General features: G+C 35.4%; 4 non-coding genes across 4 annotated transcripts; all 4 read right to left on the bottom strand.

The window, feature by feature from the left end:
- Positions 1 to 9,319: 9,319 nt before the first annotated feature.
- TRNAC-GCA (transfer RNA cysteine (anticodon GCA)) lies at positions 9,320 to 9,391 on the bottom strand. Its single transcript has one exon. It is a non-coding gene; the product is annotated as a tRNA-Cys (tRNA).
- A 4,057-nt stretch (positions 9,392 to 13,448) lies between these two features.
- Positions 13,449 to 13,520, bottom strand: TRNAC-GCA (transfer RNA cysteine (anticodon GCA)). Its single transcript has one exon. It is a non-coding gene; the product is annotated as a tRNA-Cys (tRNA).
- Positions 13,521 to 16,305: 2,785 nt separating this feature from the next.
- TRNAC-GCA (transfer RNA cysteine (anticodon GCA)) lies at positions 16,306 to 16,377 on the bottom strand. The gene has a single exon. It is a non-coding gene; the product is annotated as a tRNA-Cys (tRNA).
- Positions 16,378 to 21,070: 4,693 nt separating this feature from the next.
- TRNAC-GCA (transfer RNA cysteine (anticodon GCA)) lies at positions 21,071 to 21,142 on the bottom strand. Its single transcript has one exon. It is a non-coding gene; the product is annotated as a tRNA-Cys (tRNA).
- Between the last annotated feature and the right edge of the window lie 536 nt (positions 21,143 to 21,678).

Here is a 21,678-nt window from a genome sequence, read left to right as displayed (position 1 = left end):
CCACCACTGTTTTATAACATTCATATGAGCTTCCAATGGACTATTTCAAACTGATAATATCACCAGTAGAACTTGGGTGAATGTAAAACACAGCTTGTATCATATGAGGAAATCCTAAACAGCTTAATGGTGTTTACCCTATGTTTCAGGTGATGATCAGGAGTATTTCAAAAGTAGAAATGTGTTGCTCATTACATAAAATGCTAAGATTGTAAATGTTTACTTCAATTTATTTAATTAAAAACATATTTCTACAGGTAAAACAGTTGAACAAGGGGGCACCGAGATTGGAACTAGGGACCGCTTGATCTGCAGTCAAATGCTCTACCACTGAGCTATACCCCCAGTTCTGAAAAGTTCACCTTTATTAATTCAGTAATATGTACAAAGTGCAAGCAACATGCAATCACCATCAAAGCAATGCATTTTCAGCCACCAAACCCTCCTTATAAGTATATGGGGTTCGAAGGATGTCCTTTATCTGCCTTGGTAAAATACAGTGAGGCTTCCATTGCAAGAATTCATACATTTCGTATCACATGTAGATCTTGGAACATGGAAAAAAAATATTTTGTCAAATGCACAAATTCTGCAAAATGTAACTGCTTCTCTGCTGCAGTTTGTTGATTTTGTGCTAAGAGCATAGTTAAACCCAATTGTTCATTGTTTTGTATATGAAATGATGATATATCTTATTGTTTCCTACAGTGCATTGGGTTGAAAAACATTTAACAGGATCTATTGAAGAGGGTATATGGTTATGAAACAGGGACTTCTTGAACTACACTCCTACGCTCTACCACTGACATAAACCTTTGAATGTTGAAAACTGCCCTTTTTTAAAAAGGTGATAGAGTGGGTGACTGTATGGAACTTGTAGAACTAATGACATCAGTGCACTTCTGCTCAGCTATACAAATTAATACATTTCATTAAGGGCATATTATTGGTTTCCACCACAGTTTTATAACATTCATATGAGCTTCCAATGGACTATTTCAAACTGATAATATCACCAGTAGAACTTGGGTGAATGTAAAACACAGCTTGTATCATACGAAGAAATCCTAAACAGTTTCATGGTGTTTACCCTATGTTTCAGGAGATGATCAGGAGTATTTCAAATGTAGAAATGTGTTTTTCATTACATAAAATGCTAAGATTGTAAATGTTTACTTCAATTTATTTAATTAAAAACATATTTCTACAGGTAAAACAGTTGGACAAGGGGGCACCCAGATTTGAACTAGGGACCTTTTGATCTGCAGTGAAATGCTCTACCCCTGAGCTATATCCCCATTTCTGAAATGTTCACCTTTATTTATTCAGTAATATGTACAAAGTGGAAGCAACATGCAATCACCATCAAAGCAATGCATTTTCAGCCACCAAACCCTCCTTATAAGTATAAGGGGTACAAAAGATGTCCTTTATCTGCCTTGGTAAAATACAGTGAGGTTTCCATTGCAAGAATTCATACATTTCGTATCACATGTAGATCTTGGAACATGGAAAAAAAATTTTTGTCAAATGCACACATTTTGCAAAATGTAACTGCTTCTCTACTGCAGTTTGTTGATTTTGTGCTAAGAGCATAGTTAAACCCAATTGTTCATTGTTTTGTATATGAAATGATGATATATCTTATTGTTTCTTACAGTGCATTGGGTTGAAAAACATTGTAACAGGATCTTTTGAAGAGGGTATATGGTTATGAAACAGGGACTTCTTGAACTGCATTCCTATGCTCTACCACTGAGTTAAACCCTTGAATGCTGAAAACTGCCCTTTTTTAAAAAGGTGATAGAGTGGGTGACTGTATGGAACTTGTAGAACTAATGACATCAATGCACTTCTGGTCAGCTGTACAAATTAATACATTTCATTAAGGGCAGATTATTGGTTTCCACCACAGTTTTATAACATTCATAAATACAGTAAAATACAGTGAGGTTTCCATTGCAAGAATTCATACATTTCGTATCACATGTAGATCTTGGAACATGGAAAAAAAATCTTTTGTCAAATGCACAAATTCTGCAAAATGTAACTGCTTCTCTACTGCAGGTTGTTGATATTGTTCATTCTTTTGTATATGAAATGATGATATATCTTATTGTTTCTTACCATGCATTGGGTTGAAAAACATTTTAACAGGATCTATTGAAGAGGGTATATGGTTATGAAACGGGGACTTCTTGAACTGCATTCCTACGCTCTACCACTGAGTTAAACCCTTGAATGCTGAAAACTGCCCTTTTTTAAAAAGGTGATAGAGTGGGTGACTGTATGGAACCTGTAGAACAAATGACATCAGTGCACTTCTGGTCAGCTGTAAAAATTAATACATTTCATTAAGGGCATATTATTGGTTTCCACCACAGTTTTATAACATTCATATGAGCTTCCAATGGACTATTTCAAACTGATAATATCACCAGTAGAACTTGGGTGAATGTAAAACACAGCTTGTATTATACGAAGAAATCCTAAACAGTTTCATGGTGTTTACCTAATGTTTCAGGAGATGATCCGGAGTATTTCAAATGTAGAAATGTGTTGCTCATTACATAAAATGCTAAGAATGTAAATGTTTACTTCAATTTATTTAATTAAAAACATATTTCTACAGGTAAAACAGTTGGACAAGGGGGGCACCCAGATTTGAATTAGTGACCTTTTGATCTGCAGTGAAATGCTCTACTCCGGAGCTATACCCCCATTTCTGAAATGTTCACCTTTATTTATTCAGTAATATGTACAAAGTGGAAGCAACATGCAATCGCCATCAAAGCAAAGCATTTTCAGCCACCAAACCCTCCTTATAAGTATATGGGGTGCGGAGGATGTCCTTTATGTGCCTTGGTAAAATACAGTGAGGTTTCCATTGCAAGAATTCATACATTTCGTATCACATGTAGATCTTGGAACATGGAAAAAAATCTTTTGTCAAATGCACAAATTCTGCAAAATGCAACTGCTTCTCTACTGCAGTTTGTTGATTTTGTGCTAAGAGCATAGTTAAACCCAATTGTTCATTGTTTTATATATGAAATGATGATATATCCTATTGTTTCTTAGAGTGCATTGGGTTGAAAAACATTTTAACAGGATCTATTGAAGAGGTTATATGGTTATGAAACAGGGACTTCTTGCAAAGCACTCCTACGCTCTACCACTGACATTAACCCTTGAATGCTGAAAACTGCCCTTTTTTAAAAAAGTGATAGAGTGCTTGACTGTATGGAACTTGTAGTACTAATGACATCAGTGCACTTCTGGTCAGCTGTACAAATTAATACATTTCATTAAGGGCATATTATTGGTTTCCACCACAGTTTTATAACATTCATATGAGCTTCCAATGGACTATTTCAAACTGATAATATCACCAGTAGAACTTGGGTGAATGTAAAACACAGCTTGTATCATACAAAGAAATCCTAAACAGTTTCATGGTGTTTACCCTATGTTTGAGGAGATGATCAGGTGTATTTCAAATGTAGAAATGTGTTGCTCATTACATAAAATGCTAAGATTGTAAATGTTTACTTCAATTTATTTAATTAAAAACATATTTCTACAGGTAAAACAGTTGAACAAGGGGTCACCCAGATTTGAACTAGAGATCTCTAGATCGGGAGTCAAATGCTCTACCACTGAGCTATATCCCCAGTTCTGAAAAGTTCCCCTTTATTAATTCAGTGATATGTACAAAGTGCAAGCAACATGCAATCACCATCATAGCAATGCATTTGCAGCCACCAAACCCTCCTTATAAGTATATGAGGTGCAAAGGATGTCCTTTATCTGCCTTGGTAAAATACAGTGAGGTTTCCATTGCAAGAATTCATACATTTCGTATCACATGTAGATCTTGGAACATGGAAAAAAAACTTTTGTCAAATGCACAAATTCTGCAAAACGTAACTGCTTCTCTACTGCAGTTTGTTGATTTTGGGCTAAGAGCATAGTTAAACCCAATGTTCATTGTTTTGTATATGAAATGATGATATATCCTATTGTTTCTTACAGTGCATTGGGTTGAAAAACATTTTAACAGGATCTATTGAAGAGGGTATATGGTTATGAAACTGGGACTTCTTGAACTACACTCCTACGCTCTACCACTGACATAAACCCTTGAATGTTGAAAACTGCCCTTATTAAAAAAGATGATAGAGTGGGTGACTGTATGGAACTTGTAGAACTAATGACATCAGTGCACTTCTGGTCAGCTGTACAAATTAATACATTTCATTAATGGCATATTATTGGTTTCCACCACAGTTTTATAACATTCATATGAGCTTCCAATGGACTATTTCAAACTGATAATATCACCAGTAGAACTTGGGTGAATGTAAAACACAGCTTGTATCATATGAAGAAAACCTAAACAGTTTCATGGTGTTTACCCTATGTTTCAGGAGATGATCAGGAGTATTTCTAATGTAGAAATGTGTTGCTCATTACCTAAAATGCTAAGATTGTAAATGTTTTCTTCAATTTATTTAATTAAAAAAATATTTCTACAGGTAAAACTGTTGAACAAGGGGCACCCAGATTAGAACTAGGGACCTCTTGATCTGCAGTCAAATGCTCTACCACTGAGCTATACCCCCAGTTCTGAAAAGTTCACCTTTATTAATTCAGTAATATGTACAAAGTGCAAGCAACATGCAATCACCATCAAAGCAATGCATTTTCAGCCACCAAACCCTCCTTATAAGTATATGGGGTGCGAAGGATGTCCTTTATCTGCCTTGGTAAAATACAGTAAGGTTTCCATTGCAAGAATTCATACATTTCGTATCACATGTAGATCTTGGAACATGGAAAAAAAATCTTTTGTCAAATGCACAAATTCTGAAAAACGTAACTGCTTCTCTACTGCAGTTTGTTGATTTTGTGCTAAGAGCATAGTTAAACCCAATTGTTCATTGTTTTGTATATGAAATGATGATATATCTTATTGTTTCTTACAGTGCATTGGGTTGAAAAACATTTTAACAGGATCTATTGAAGAGGGTATATGGTTATTAAACAGGGACTTCTTGAACTGCATTCCTACGCTCTACCACTGAGTTAAGGCCTTGAATGCTGAAAACTGCCCTTTTTTAAAAAGGTGATAGAGTGGGTGACTGTATGGAACTTGTAGAACTAATGACATCAGTGCACTTCTGGGCAGCTGTATAAATTAATACATTTCCTTAAGGGCATATTATTGGTTTCCACCACAGTTTTATAACATTCATATGAGCTTCCAATGGACTATTTCAAACTGATAATATCACCAGTAGAACTTGGGTGAATGTAAAACACAGTTTATATCATATGAAGAAATCCTAAACAGTTTCATGGTGTTTACCCTATGTTTCCAGAGATGATCAGGAGTATTTCAAATGTAGAAATGTGTTGCTCATTACATAAAATGCTAAGATTGTAAATGTTTTCTTCAATTTATTTAATTAAAAAAATATTTCTACAGGTAAAACAGTTGAACAAGGGGTCACCCAGATTTGAACTAGGGTCCTCTAGATCGGGAGTCAAATGCTCTACCACTGAGCTATACCCCCAGTTCTGAAAAGTTCCCCTTTATTAATTCAGTGATATGTACAAAGTGCAAGCAACATGCAATCACCATCATAGCAATGCATTTGCAGCCACCAAACCCTCCTTATAAGTATATGAGGTGCAAAGGATGTCCTTTATCTGCCTTGGTAAAATACAGTGAGGTTTCCATTGCAAGAATTCATACATTTCGTATCACATGTAGATCTTGGAACATGGAAAAAAAACTTTTGTCAAATGCACAAATTCTGCAAAACGTAACTGCTTCTCTACTGCAGTTTGTTGATTTTGGGCTAAGAGCATAGTTAAACCCAATTGTTCATTGTTTTGTATATGAAATGATGATATATCCTATTGTTTCTTACAGTGCATTGGGTTGAAAAACATTTTAACAGGATCTATTGAAGAGGGTATATGGTTATGAAACTGGGACTTCTTGAACTACACTCCTACGCTCTACCACTGACATAAACCCTTGAATGTTGAAAACTGCCCTTATTAAAAAAGATGATAGAGTGGGTGACTCTATGGAACTTGTAGAACTAATGACATCAGTGCACTTCTGGTCAGCTGTACAAATTAATACATTTCATTAAGGGCATATTATTGGTTTCCACCACAGTTTTATAACATTCATAAGAGCTTCCAATGGACTATTTCAAACTGATCATATCACCAGTAGAACTTGGGTGAATGTAAAACACAGCTTGTATCATATGAAGAAATCCTAAACAGCGTAATGGTGTTTACCCTATGTTCCAGGTGATGATCAGGAATATTTCAAATGTAGAAATGTGTTGCTCATTACATAAAATGCTAAGATTGTAAATGTTTACTTCAATTTATTTAATTAAAAACATATTTCTAGAGGTAAAACAGTTGGACAAGGGGGCACCCAGATATGCACTAGGAACCGTTTGATCTGCAGTGAAATGCTCTACCCCTGAGCTATATACCCCCATTTCTGAAACGTTCACCTTTATTTATTCAGTAATATGTACAAAGTGGAAGCAACATGCAATCACCATCAAAGCAAAGCATTTTCAGCCACCAAACCCTCCTTATAAGTATATGGGGTGCGAAGGATGTCCTTTATCTGCCTTGGTAAAATACAGTGAGGTTTCCATTGCAAGAATTCATACATTTCGTATCACATGTAGATCTTGGAACATGGAAAAAAAATCTTTTGTCAAATGCACAAATTCTGCAAAATGTAACTGCTTCTCTACTGCAGTTTGTTGATTTTGTGCAAAGAGCATAGTTAAACCCAATTGTTCATTCTTTTGTATATGAAATGATGATATATCTTATTGTTTCTTACAGTGCATTGGGTTGAAAAACATTTTAACAGGATCTATTGAAGAGGGTATATGGTTATGAAACAGGGACTTCTTGATCTGCATTCCTACGCCCTACCACTGAGTTAAACCCTTGAATGCTGAAAACTGCCCTTGTTTAAAAAGGTGATAGAGTGGTTGACTGTATGGAACTTGTAGAACTAATGACATCAGGGCACTTCTGGTCAGCTGTACAAATTAATACATTTCATTAAGGGCATATTATTGGTTTCCACCACAGTTTTATAACATTCATATGAGCTTCCAATGGACTATTTCAAACTGATAATATCACCAGTAGAACTTGGGTGAATGTAAAACACAGCTTGTATCATATGAAGAAATCCTAAACAGTTTCCCGGTGTTTACCCTATGTTTCAGGAGATGATCAGGAGTATTTCAAATGTAGAAATGTGTTGCTCATTACATAAAATGCTAAGATTGTAAATGTTTTCTTCAATTTATTTAATTAAAAAAATATTTCTACAGGTAAAACAGTTGAACAAGGGGGCACCCGGATTAGAACTAGGGATCTCTTGATCTGCAGTCAAATGCTCTACCACTGAGCTATACCCCCAGTTCAGAAAAGTTCCCCTTTATTAATTCAGTAATATGTACAAAGTGCAAGCAACATGCAATCACCATCAAAGCAATGCATTTTCAGCCACCAAACCCTCCTTATATGTATATGAGCTGCGAAGAATGTCCTTTATCTGCCTTGGTAAAATACAGTGAGGTTTCCATTGCAAGAATTCATACATTTCGTATCACATGTAGATCTTGGAACATGGAAAAAAAAATATTTTGCCAAATGCACAAATTCTGCAAAATGTAACTGCTTCTCTACTGCAGTTTGTTGATTTTGTGCTAAGAGCATAGTTAAACCCAATTGTTCATTGTTTTGTATATGAAATGATGATAAATCCTATTGTTTCTTACAGTGCATTGGGTTGAAAAACATTTTAACAGGATCTATTGAAGAGGGTATATGGTTATGAAACAGGGACCTCTTGAACTACACTCCTACGCTCTACCACTGACATAAACCCTTGAATGTTGAAAACTGCCCTTTTTAAAAAAGGTGATAGAGTGGGTGACTCTATGGAACTTGTAGAACTAATGATATCAGGGCACTTCTGGTCAGCTGTACAAATTAATAAATTTCATTAAGGGCATATTATTGGTTTCCACCACAGTTTTATAACATTCATATGAGCTTCCAATGGACTATTTCAAACTGATCATATCACCAGTAGAACATGGGTGAATGTAAAACACAGCTTGTATCATATGAAGAAATCCTAAACAGCTTAATGGTGTTTACCCTATGTTTCAGGTGATGATCAGGAGTATTTCAAATGTGGAAATGTGTTGCTCATTACATAAAATGCTAAGATTGTAAATGTTTACTTCAATTTATTTAATTAAAACAAATATTTCTACAGGTAAAACAGTTGGACAAGGGGGGACCCAGATTTGAACTGGGGACCTTTTGATCTGCAGTGAAATGCTCTACCCCTGAGCTATACCCCCATTTCTGAAATGTTCACCTTTATTTATTCAGTAATATGTACAAAGTGGAAGCAACATGCAATCACCATCAAATCAATGCATTTTCCGCCACCAAACCCTCCTTATAAGTATAAGGGGTACAAAAGATGTCCTTTATCTGCCTTGGTAAAATACAGTGAGGTTATCATTGCAAGAATTCATACATTTCGTATCACATGTAGATCTTGGAACATGGAAAAAAAACTTTGTCAAATGCACAAATTCTGCAAAACGTAACTGTTTCTCTACTGCATTTTTTTGATTTTGTGCTAAGAGCATAGTTAAACCCAAATGTTCATTGTTTTGTATATGAAATGATAATATATCTTATTGTTTCTTACAGTGCATTGGGTTGAAAAACATTGGACAGGATCTATTGAAGAGGGTATATGGTTATGGAACAGGGACGTCTTGAACTACACTCCTACGCTCTACCACTGACATAAACCCTTGAATGTTGAATACTGCCCTTTTTTAAAAAGGTGATAGAGTGGGTGACTGTATGGAACTTGTAGAACTAATGACATCAGTGCCCTTCTGGTCAGCTGTACAAATTAATACCTTTCATTAAGGGCATATTATTGGTTTCCACCACAGTTTTATAACATTCATATGAGCTTCCAATGGAATATTTCAAACGGATCATATCACCAGTAGAATTTGGGTGAATGTAAAACACAGCTTGTATCATATGAAGAAATCCTAAACAGCTTAATGGTGTTTACCCTATGTTTCAGGTGATGATCAGGAGTATTTCAAATGTAGAAATGTGTTGTTCATTACATAAAATGCTAAGATTGTAAATGTTGTATTCAATTTATTTAAAAAAATATTTCTACAGGTAAAACAGCTGAACAAGGGGGCACCCAGATTTGAACTAGGGACCTCTTGATCTGCAGTCAAATGCTCTACCACTGAGCGATACCCCCAGTTCTGAAAAGTTCACCTTTATTAATTCAGTAATATGTACAAAGTGCAAGCAACATGCAATCACCATCAAAGCAATGCATTTCCAGCCACCAAACCCTCCTTATAAGTATATGGGGTGCGAAGGATGTCCTTTATCTGACTTGGTAAAATACAGTGAGGTTTCCATTGCAAGAATTCATACATTTCGTATCACATGTAGATCTTGGAACATGGAAAAAAAACTTTTGTCAAATGCACACATTCTGCAAAACGTAACTGTTTCTCTACTGCATTTTGTTGATTTTGTGCTAAGAGCATAGTTAAACCCAATTGTTCATTGTTTTGTATATGAAATGATGATATATCTTATTGTTTCTTACAGTGCATTGGGTTAAAACATACATTTTAACAGGATCTATTGAAGAGGGTATATGGTTATGAAACATGAACTTCTTGAAAAGCCCTCCTACGCTCTACCACTGACATAAACCCTTGAATGCTGAAAACTGCCCTTTTTTAAAAAGGTGATAGAGTGGGTGACTGTATGGAACTTGTAGAACTAATGACATCAGTGCACTTCTGGTCAGCTGTACAAATTAATACATTTCATTAAGGGCATATTATTGGTTTCCACCACAGTTTTATAACATTCATATGAGCTTCCAATGGACTATTTCAAACTAATCATATCACCAGTAGAACTTGGGTGAATGTAAAACACACTGTGTATCATATGAAGAAATCCTAAACAGTTTAATGGTGTTTACCCTATGTTTCAGGTGATGATCAGGAGTATTTCAAATGTAGAAATGTTTTGCTCATTACATAAAATGCTAAGATTGTAAATGTTTACTTCAATTTATTTAATTAAAAAAATATTTCTACAGGTAAAACAGTTGAACAAGGGTGCACCCAGATTTGAACTAAGGACCTCTTGATCAGCAGTCAAATGTTCTATCACTGAGCTATACCCCCAGTTCTGAAAAGTTCACTTTTATTTATTCAGTAATATGTACAAAGTGCAAGCAACATGCAATCACCATCAAAGCAATGCATTTTCAGCCACCAAAACCCTCCTTATAAGTATATGGGGTGCGAAGGATGTCCTTTATCTGCCTTGGTAAAATACAGTGAGGTTTCCATTGCAAGAATTCATACATTTTGTATCACATGTAGATCTTGGAACATGGAAAACAAATCTTTTGTCAAATGCACAAATTCTGCAAAATGTAACTGCTTCTCTACTGCAGTTTGTTGATTTTGTGCTAAGAGCATAGTTAAACCCAATTGTTCATTGTTTTGTATTTGAAATGATGATATATCTTATTGTTTCTTACACAAAGTGCAAGCAACATGCAATCACCATCAACGCAATGCATTTTCAGCCACCAAACCCTCCTTATAAGTATATGGGGTGTGAAGGATGTCCTTTATCTGCCTTGGTAAAATACAGTGAGGTTTCCATTGCAAGAATTCATACATTTATTATCACATGTAGATCTTGGAACATGGAAAAAAATCTTTTGTCAAATGCACACATTCTGCAAAATGTAACTGCTTCTCTATTGCAGTTTGTTGATTTTGTGCTAAGAGCATAGTTAAACCCAATTGTTCATTGTTTTGTATATGAAATGATGATATATCCTATTGTTTCTCACAGTGCATTGGGTTGAAAAACATTTTAACAGGATCTATTGAAGAGGGTATATGGTTATGAAACATGGACTTCTTGAACTGCACTCCTACGCTCTACCACTGAGTTAAACCCTTGAATGCTGAAAACTGCCCTTCTTAAAAAAGGTGATAGAGTGGGTGACTGTATGGAACTTGTAGAACTAATGACATCAGTGCACTTCTGGTCAGCTGTTCAAATTAATACATTTCATCAAGGGAATATTATTGGTTTCCACCACAGTTTTGTAACATTCATATGAGCTTCCAATGGACTATTTCAAACTGATAATATCACCAGTAGAACTTGGGTGAATGTGAAACACAGCTTGTATCATACGAAGAAATCCTAAACAGTTTCATGGTGTTTACCCTATGTTTCAGGAGATGATCAGGAGTCTTTCAAATGTAGAAATGTGTTGGCCATTACATAAAATGCTAAGATTGTAAATGTTTTCTGCAATTTATTTCTACAGGTAAAACAGTTGGACAAGGGGGCACCCAGATTTGAACTTGGGACCTCTTGATCTGCAGTCAAATGCTCTACCAGTGAGCTATACCCCCCTTTCCAAAATGCCTTTATTTATTCAGTAATATGTACAAAGTGGAAGCAACATGCAATCACCATCAACGCAATGCATTTTCAGCCACCAAACCCTCCTTATAAGTATATGGGGTGTGAAGGATGTCCTTTATCTGCCTTGGTAAAATACAGTGAGGTTTCCATTGCAAGAATTCATACATTTCGTAAAACATGTAGATCTTGGAACATGGAAAAAAAATCTTTTGTCAAATGCACAAATTCTGCAAAAAGTAACTGCTTCTCTACTGCAGTTTGTTGATTTTGTGCTAAGAGCATAGTTAAACCCAATTGTTCATTGTTTTGTATATGAAATGATTATATATCTTATTGTTTCTTACAGTGCATTGGGTTGAAAAACATTTAACAGGATCTATTGAAAAGGGTATATGGTTATGAAACAGGGACTTCTTGAACTACACTCCTACGCTCTACCACTGACATAAACCCTTGAATGTTGAAAACTGCCCTTTTTTAAAAAGGTGATAGAGTGGGTGACTCTAAGGAACTTGTAGAACTAATGGCATCAGTGCACTTCTGGTCAGCTGTACAAATGAATACATTTCATTAAGGGCATATTATTGGTTTCCACCACAGTTTTATAACATTCATAAGAGCTTCCAATGAACTATTTCAAACTGATCATATCACCAGTAGAACTTGGGCGAATGTAAAACACAGCTTGTATCATATGAAGAAATCCTAAACAGCTTAATGGTGTTTACCCTATGTTTCAGGTGATGATCAGGAGTATTTCAAATGTAGAAATGTGTTGCTCATTACATAAAATGCTAAGATTGTAAATGTTTACTTCAATTTATTTAATTAAAAACATATTTCTACAGGTAAAACAGTTGGACAAGGGAGCACCCAGATTTGAACTAGTGACCTTTTGATCTGCAGTTAAATGCTCTACTGTGGAGCTATACCCCCATTTCTGAAATGTTCACCTTTATTTATTCAGTAATATGTACAAAGTGGAAGCAACGTGCAATCGCCATCAAAGCAAAGCATTTTCAGGCACCAAACCCTCCTTATAAGTATATGGGGTGCGAAGGATGTCCTTTATGTGCCTTGGTAAAAATAAAGTGAGGTTTCCATTGCAAGAATTCATACATTTCGTATCACATGTAGATCTTGGAACATGGAAAAAAAAATCTTTTGTCAAATGCACAAATTCTGCAAAATGCAACTGCTTCTCTACTGCAGTTTGTTGATTTTGTGCTAAGAGCACAGTTAAACCCAATTGTTCATTGTTTTGTATATGAAATGATGATATATCTTATTGTTTCTATTGTTTCTTACAGTGCATTGGGTTGAAAAACATTTTAACAGGATGTATTGAAGAGGGTATATGGTTATGAAACGGGGACTTCTTGAACTGGATTCCTACGCTCTACCACTGACATAAACCCTTGAATGCTGAAAACTGCCCTTTTTTAAAAAGGTGATAGAGTGGGTCACTGTGTGGAACTTGTAGAACTAATGACATCAGTGCACTTCTGGTCAGCTGTTTAAATTAATAGATTTCATTAAGGGCATATTATTGGTTTCCACCACAGTTTTATAACATTCATATGAGCTTCCAATGGACTATTTCAAACTGATAATATCACCAGTAGAACTTCGGTGAATGTAAAACACAGCGTGTATCATATGAAGAAATCCTAAACAGTTTCATGGTGTTTACCCTATGTTTCAGGAGATGATCGGGAGTATTTCAAATGTAGAAATGTGTTGCTCATTACATAAAATGCTAAGATTGTAAATGTTTTCTTCAATTTATTTAATTAAAAAAATATTTCTACAGGTAAAACAGTTGAACAAGGGGTCACCCAGATTTGAACTAGGGACCTCTTGATCTGCAGTCAAACGCTCTACCACTGAGCTATACCCCCAGTTCTGAAAAATTCCCCTTTATTAATTCAGTAATATGTACAAAGTGCAAGCAACATGCAATCACCATCAAAGCAATGCATTTTCAGCCACCAAACCCTCCTTATAAGTATATGAGGTGCAAAGGATGTCCTTTATCTGCCTTGGTAAAATACAGTGAGGTTTCCATTGCAAGAATTCATACATTTCGTATCACATGTAGATCTTGGAACATGGAAAAAAAATCTTTTGCCAAATGCACAAAGTCTGCAAAATGTAACTGCTTCTCTACTGCAGTTTGTTGATTTTGTGCTAAGAGCATAGTTAAACCCAATGTTCATTGTTTTGTATATGAAATGATGATATATCCTATTGTTTCTTACAGTGCATTGGGTTGAAAAACATTTTAACAGGATCTATTGAAGAGGGTATATGGTTATGAAACAGGGACTTCTTGAACTACACTCCTACGCTCTACCACTGACATAAACCCTTGAATGTTGAAAACTGCCCTTTTTAAAAAAGATGATAGAGTGGGTGACTTTATGGAACTTGTAGAACTAATGACATCAGTGCACTTCTGGTCAGCTGTACAAATTAATACATTTCATTAAGGGCATATTATTGGTTTCCACCACAGTTTTATAACATTCATAAGAGCTTCCAATGGACTATTTCAAACTGATCATATCACCAGTAGAACTTGGGTGAATGTAAAACACAGCTTGTATCATATGAAGAAATCCTAAACAGCGTAATGGTGTTTACCCTATGTTAAAGGTGATGATCAGGAGTATTTCAAATGTAGAAATGTGTTGCTCATTACATAAAATGCTAAGATTGTAAATGTTTACTTCAATTTATTTAATTAAAAACATATTTCTAGAGGTAAAACAGTTGGACAAGGGGGAACCCAGATATGAACTAGGATCCTTTTGATCTGCAGTGAAATGCTCTACCCCTGAGCTATATACCCCCATTTCTGAAACATTCACCTTTATTTATTCAGTAATATGTACAAAGTGGAAGCAACATGCAATCACCATCAAAGCAAAGCATTTTCAGCCACCAAACCCTCCTTATAAGTATATGGGTTGCGAAGGATGTCCTTTATCTGCCTTGGTAAAATACAGTGAGGTTTCCATTGCAAGAATTCATACATTTCGTATCACATGTAGATCTTGGAACATGGAAAAAAAACTTTTGTCAAATGCACAGATTCTGCAAAAAGTAACTGCTTCTCTACTGCAGTTTGTTGATTTTGGGCTAAGAGCATAGTTAAACCCAATGTTCATTGTTTTGTATATGAAATGATGATATATCCTATTGTTTCTTACAGTGCATTGGGTTGAAAAACATTTTAACAGGATCTATTGAAGAGGGTATATGGTTATGAAACTGGGACTTCTTGAACTACACTCCTACGCTCTACCACTGACATAAACCCTTGAATGTTGAAAACTGCCCTTATTAAAAAAGATGATAGAGTGGGTGACTCTATGGAACTTGTAGAACTAATGACATCAGTGCACTTCTGGTCAGCTGTACAAATTAATACATTTCATTAAGGGCATACTATTGGTTTCCACCACAGTTTTATAACATTCATAAGAGCTTCCAATGGACTATTTCAAACTGATCATATCACCAGTAGAACTTGGGTGAATGTAAAACACAGCTTGTATCATATGAAGAAATCCTAAACAGCGTAATGGTGTTTACCCTATGTTCCAGGTGATGATCAGGAATATTTCAAATGTAGAAATGTGTTGCTCATTACATAAAATGCTAAGATTGTAAATGTTTACTTCAATTTATTTAATTAAAAACATATTTCTAGAGGTAAAACAGTTGGACAAGGGGGCACCCAGATATGCACTAGGAACCTTTTGATCTGCAGTGAAATGCTCTACCCCTGAGCTATATACCCCCATTTCTGAAACGTTCACCTTTATTTATTCAGTAATATGTACAAAGTGGAAGCAACATGCAATCACCATCAAAGCAAAGCATTTTCAGCCACCAAACCCTCCTTATAAGTATATGGGGTGCGAAGGATGTCCTTTATCTGCCTTGGTAAAATACAGTGAGGTTTCCATTGCAAGAATTCATACATTTCGTATCACATGTAGATCTTGGAACATGGAAAAAAAAACGTTGTCAAATGCACAAATTCTGCAAAACGTAACTGTTTCTCTACTGCATTTTTTTGATTTTGTGCTAAGAGCATAGTTAAACCCAAATGTTCATTGTTTTGTATATGAAATGATAATATATCTTATTGTTTCTTACAGTGCATTGGGTTGAAAAACATTGAACAGGATCTATTGAAGAGGGTATATGGTTATGGAACAGGGACGTCTTGAACTACACTCCTACGCTCTACCACTGACATAAACCCTTGAATGTTGAATACTGCCCTTTTTTAAAAATGTGATAGAGTGGGTGACTGTATGGAACCTGTAGAACTAATGACATCAGTGCCCTTCTGGTCAGCTGTACAAATTAATAACTTTCATTAAGGGCATATTATTGGTTTCCACCACAGTTTTATAACATTCATATGAGCTTCCAATGGAATATTTCAAACGGATCATATCACCAGTAGAATTTGGGTGAATGTAAAACACAGCTTGTATCATATGAAGAAATCCTAAACAGCTTAATGGTGTTTACCCTATGTTTCAGGTGATGATCAGGAGTATTTCAAATGTAGAAATGTGTTGTTCATTACATAAAATGCTAAGATTGTAAATGTTTTATTCAATTTATTTAAAAAAATATTTCTACAGGTAAAACAGCTGAACAAGGGGGCACCCAGATTTGAACTAGGGACCTCTTGATCTGCAGTCAAATGCTCTACCACTGAGCGATACCCCCAGTTCTGAAAAGTTCACCTTTATTAATTCAGTAATATGTACAAAGTGCAAGCAACATGCAATCACCATCAAAGCAATGCATTTCCAGCCACCAAACCCTCCTTATAAGTATATGGGGTGCGAAGGATGTCCTTTATCTGACTTGGTAAAATACAGTGAGGTTTCCATTGCAAGAATTCATACATTTCGTATCACATGTAGATCTTGGAACATGGAAAAAAAACTTTTGTCAAATGCACACATTCTGCAAAACGTAACTGTTTCTCTACTGCATTTTGTTGATTTTGTGCTAAGAGCATAGTTAAACCCAATTGTTCATTGTTTTGTATATGAAATGATGATATATCTTATTGTTTCTTACAGTGCATTGGGTTAAAACATACATTTTAACAGGATCTATTGAAGAGGGTATATGGTTATGAAACATGAACTTCTTGAAAAGCCCTCCTACGCTCTACCACTGACATAAACCCTTGAATGCTGAAAACTGCCCTTTTTTAAAAAGGTGATAGAGTGGGTGACTGTATGGAACTTGTAGAACTAATGACATCAGTGCACTTCTGGTCAGCTGTACAAATTAATACATTTCATTAAGGGCATATTATTGGTTTCCACCACAGTTTTATAACATTCATATGAGCTTCCAATGGACTATTTCAAACTAATCATATCACCAGTAGAACTTGGGTGAATGTAAAACACACTGTGTATCATATGAAGAAATCCTAAACAGTTTAATGGTGTTCACCCTATGTTTCAGGTGATGATCAGGAGTATTTCAAATGTAGAAATGTTTTGCTCATTACATAAAATGCTAAGATTGTAAATGTTTACTTCAATTTATTTAATTAAAAAAATATTTCTACAGGTAAAACAGTTGAACAAGGGTGCACCCAGATTTGAACTAAGGACCTCTTGATCAGCAGTCAAATGTTCTATCACTGAGCTATACCCCCAGTTCTGAAAAGTTCACTTTTATTTATTCAGTAATATGTACAAAGTGCAAGCAACATGCAATCACCATCAAAGCAATGCATTTTCAGCCACCAAAACCCTCCTTATAAGTATATGAGGTGCAAAGGATGTCCTTTATCTGCCTTGGTAAAATACAGTGAGGTTTCCATTGCAAGAATTCATACATTTCGTATCACATGTAGATCTTGGAACATGGAAAAAAAATCTTTTGCCAAATGCACAAAGTCTGCAAAATGTAACTGCTTCTCTACTGCAGTTTGTTGATTTTGTGCTAAGAGCATAGTTAAACCCAATGTTCATTGTTTTGTATATGAAATGATGATATATCCTATTGTTTCTTACAGTGCATTGGGTTGAAAAACATTTTAACAGGATCTATTGAAGAGGGTATATGGTTATGAAACAGGGACTTCTTGAACTACACTCCTACGCTCTACCACTGACATAAACCCTTGAATGTTGAAAACTGCCCTTTTTAAAAAAGATGATAGAGTGGGTGACTTTATGGAACTTGTAGAACTAATGACATCAGTGCACTTCTGGTCAGCTGTACAAATTAATACATTTCATTAAGGGCATATTATTGGTTTCCACCACAGTTTTATAACATTCATAAGAGCTTCCAATGGACTATTTCAAACTGATCATATCACCAGTAGAACTTGGGTGAATGTAAAACACAGCTTGTATCATATGAAGAAATCCTAAACAGCGTAATGGTGTTTACCCTATGTTAAAGGTGATGATCAGGAGTATTTCAAATGTAGAAATGTGTTGCTCATTACATAAAATGCTAAGATTGTAAATGTTTACTTCAATTTATTTAATTAAAAACATATTTCTAGAGGTAAAACAGTTGGACAAGGGGGAACCCAGATATGAACTAGGATCCTTTTGATCTGCAGTGAAATGCTCTACCCCTGAGCTATATACCCCCATTTCTGAAACATTCACCTTTATTTATTCAGTAATATGTACAAAGTGGAAGCAACATGCAATCACCATCAAAGCAAAGCATTTTCAGCCACCAAACCCTCCTTATAAGTATATGGGTTGCGAAGGATGTCCTTTATCTGCCTTGGTAAAATACAGTGAGGTTTCCATTGCAAGAATTCATACATTTCGTATCACATGTAGATCTTGGAACATGGAAAAAAAACTTTTGTCAAATGCACAGATTCTGCAAAAAGTAACTGCTTCTCTACTGCAGTTTGTTGATTTTGGGCTAAGAGCATAGTTAAACCCAATGTTCATTGTTTTGTATATGAAATGATGATATATCCTATTGTTTCTTACAGTGCATTGGGTTGAAAAACATTTTAACAGGATCTATTGAAGAGGGTATATGGTTATGAAACTGGGACTTCTTGAACTACACTCCTACGCTCTACCACTGACATAAACCCTTGAATGTTGAAAACTGCCCTTATTAAAAAAGATGATAGAGTGGGTGACTCTATGGAACTTGTAGAACTAATGACATCAGTGCACTTCTGGTCAGCTGTACAAATTAATACATTTCATTAAGGGCATACTATTGGTTTCCACCACAGTTTTATAACATTCATAAGAGCTTCCAATGGACTATTTCAAACTGATCATATCACCAGTAGAACTTGGGTGAATGTAAAACACAGCTTGTATCATATGAAGAAATCCTAAACAGCGTAATGGTGTTTACCCTATGTTCCAGGTGATGATCAGGAATATTTCAAATGTAGAAATGTGTTGCTCATTACATAAAATGCTAAGATTGTAAATGTTTACTTCAATTTATTTAATTAAAAACATATTTCTAGAGGTAAAACAGTTGGACAAGGGGGCACCCAGATATGCACTAGGAACCTTTTGATCTGCAGTGAAATGCTCTACCCCTGAGCTATATACCCCCATTTCTGAAACGTTCACCTTTATTTATTCAGTAATATGTACAAAGTGGAAGCAACATGCAATCACCATCAAAGCAAAGCATTTTCAGCCACCAAACCCTCCTTATAAGTATATGGGGTGCGAAGGATGTCCTTTATCTGCCTTGGTAAAATACAGTGAGGTTTCCATTGCAAGAATTCATACATTTCGTATCACATGTAGATCTTGGAACATGGAAAAAAAAACGTTGTCAAATGCACAAATTCTGCAAAACGTAACTGTTTCTCTACTGCATTTTTTTGATTTTGTGCTAAGAGCATAGTTAAACCCAAATGTTCATTGTTTTGTATATGAAATGATAATATATCTTATTGTTTCTTACAGTGCATTGGGTTGAAAAACATTGAACAGGATCTATTGAAGAGGGTATATGGTTATGGAACAGGGACGTCTTGAACTACACTCCTACGCTCTACCACTGACATAAACCCTTGAATGTTGAAAACTGCCCTTTTTAAAAAAGGTGATAGAGTGGGTGACTCTATGGAACTTGTAGAACTAATGACATCAGTGCACTTCTGGTCAGCTGTACAAATTAATAAATTTCATTAAGGGCATATTATTGGTTTCCACCACAGTTTTATAACATTCATATGAGCTTCCAATGGACTATTTCAAACTGATCATATCACCAGTAGAACATGGGTGAATGTAAAACACAGCTTGTATCATATGAAGAAAACCTAAACAGTCTCATGGTGTTTACCCTATGTTTCAGGAGATGATCAGGAGTATTTCAAATGTAGAAATGTGTTGCTCATTACATAAAATGCTAAGATTATAAATGTTTACTTCAATTTATTTAATTAAAAAAATATTTCTACAGGTAAAACAGTTGGACAAGGGGGGACCCAGATTTGAACTGGGGACCTTTTGATCTGCAGTGAAATGCTCTACCCCTGAGCTATACCCCCATTTCTGAAATGTTCACCTTTATTTATTCAGTAATATGTACAAAGTGGAAGCAACATGCAATCACCATCAAATCAATGCATTTTCCGCCACCAAACCCTCCTTATAAGTATAAGGGGTACAAAAGATGTCCTTTATCTGCCTTGGTAAAATACAGTGAGGTTATCATTGCAAGAATTCATACATTTCGTATCACATGTAGATCTTGGAACATGGAAAAAAAAACGTTGTCAAATGCACAAATTCTGCAAAACGTAACTGTTTCTCTACTGCATTTTTTTGATTTTGTGCTAAGAGCATAGTTAAACCCAAATGTTCATTGTTTTGTATATGAAATGATAATATATCTTATTGTTTCTTACAGTGCATTGGGTTGAAAAACATTGAACAGGATCTATTGAAGAGGGTATATGGTTATGGAACAGGGACGTCTTGAACTACACTCCTACGCTCTACCACTGACATAAACCCTTGAATGTTGAATACTGCCCTTTTTTAAAAATGTGATAGAGTGGGTGACTGTATGGAACCTGTAGAACTAATGACATCAGTGCCCTTCTGGTCAGCTGTACAAATTAATAACTTTCATTAAGGGCATATTATTGGTTTCCACCACAGTTTTATAACATTCATATGAGCTTCCAATGGAATATTTCAAACGGATCATATCACCAGTAGAATTTGGGTGAATGTAAAACACAGCTTGTATCATATGAAGAAATCCTAAACAGCTTAATGGTGTTTACCCTATGTTTCAGGTGATGATCAGGAGTATTTCAAATGTAGAAATGTGTTGTTCATTACATAAAATGCTAAGATTGTAAATGTTTTATTCAATTTATTTAAAAAAATATTTCTACAGGTAAAACAGCTGAACAAGGGGGCACCCAGATTTGAACTAGGGACCTCTTGATCTGCAGTCAAATGCTCTACCACTGAGCGATACCCCCAGTTCTGAAAAGTTCACCTTTATTAATTCAGTAATATGTACAAAGTGCAAGCAACATGCAATCACCATCAAAGCAATGCATTTCCAGCCACCAAACCCTCCTTATAAGTATATGGGGTGCGAAGGATGTCCTTTATCTGACTTGGTAAAATACAGTGAGGTTTCCATTGCAAGAATTCATACATTTCGTATCACATGTAGATCTTGGAACATGGAAAAAAAACTTTTGTCAAATGCACACATTCTGCAAAACGTAACTGTTTCTCTACTGCATTTTGTTGATTTTGTGCTAAGAGCATAGTTAAACCCAATTGTTCATTGTTTTGTATATGAAATGATGATATATCTTATTGTTTCTTACAGTGCATTGGGTTAAAACATACATTTTAACAGGATCTATTGAAGAGGGTATATGGTTATGAAACATGGACTTCTTGAACTGCACTCCTACGCTCTACCACTGAGTTAAACCCTTGAATGCTGAAAACTGCCCTTCTTAAAAAAGGTGATAGAGTGGGTGACTGTATGGAACTTGTA

Source organism: Ambystoma mexicanum, chromosome 4q (genome assembly GCF_040938575.1).
Source record: "Ambystoma mexicanum isolate Mex_15411 chromosome 4q, UKY_AmexF1_1, whole genome shotgun sequence".
Classification (NCBI taxonomy): Eukaryota; Metazoa; Chordata; class Amphibia; order Caudata; family Ambystomatidae; genus Ambystoma; species Ambystoma mexicanum.
Note: the sequence above shows the minus strand (reverse complement) of the source record. Positions and strands in the feature narration are given on the sequence as shown.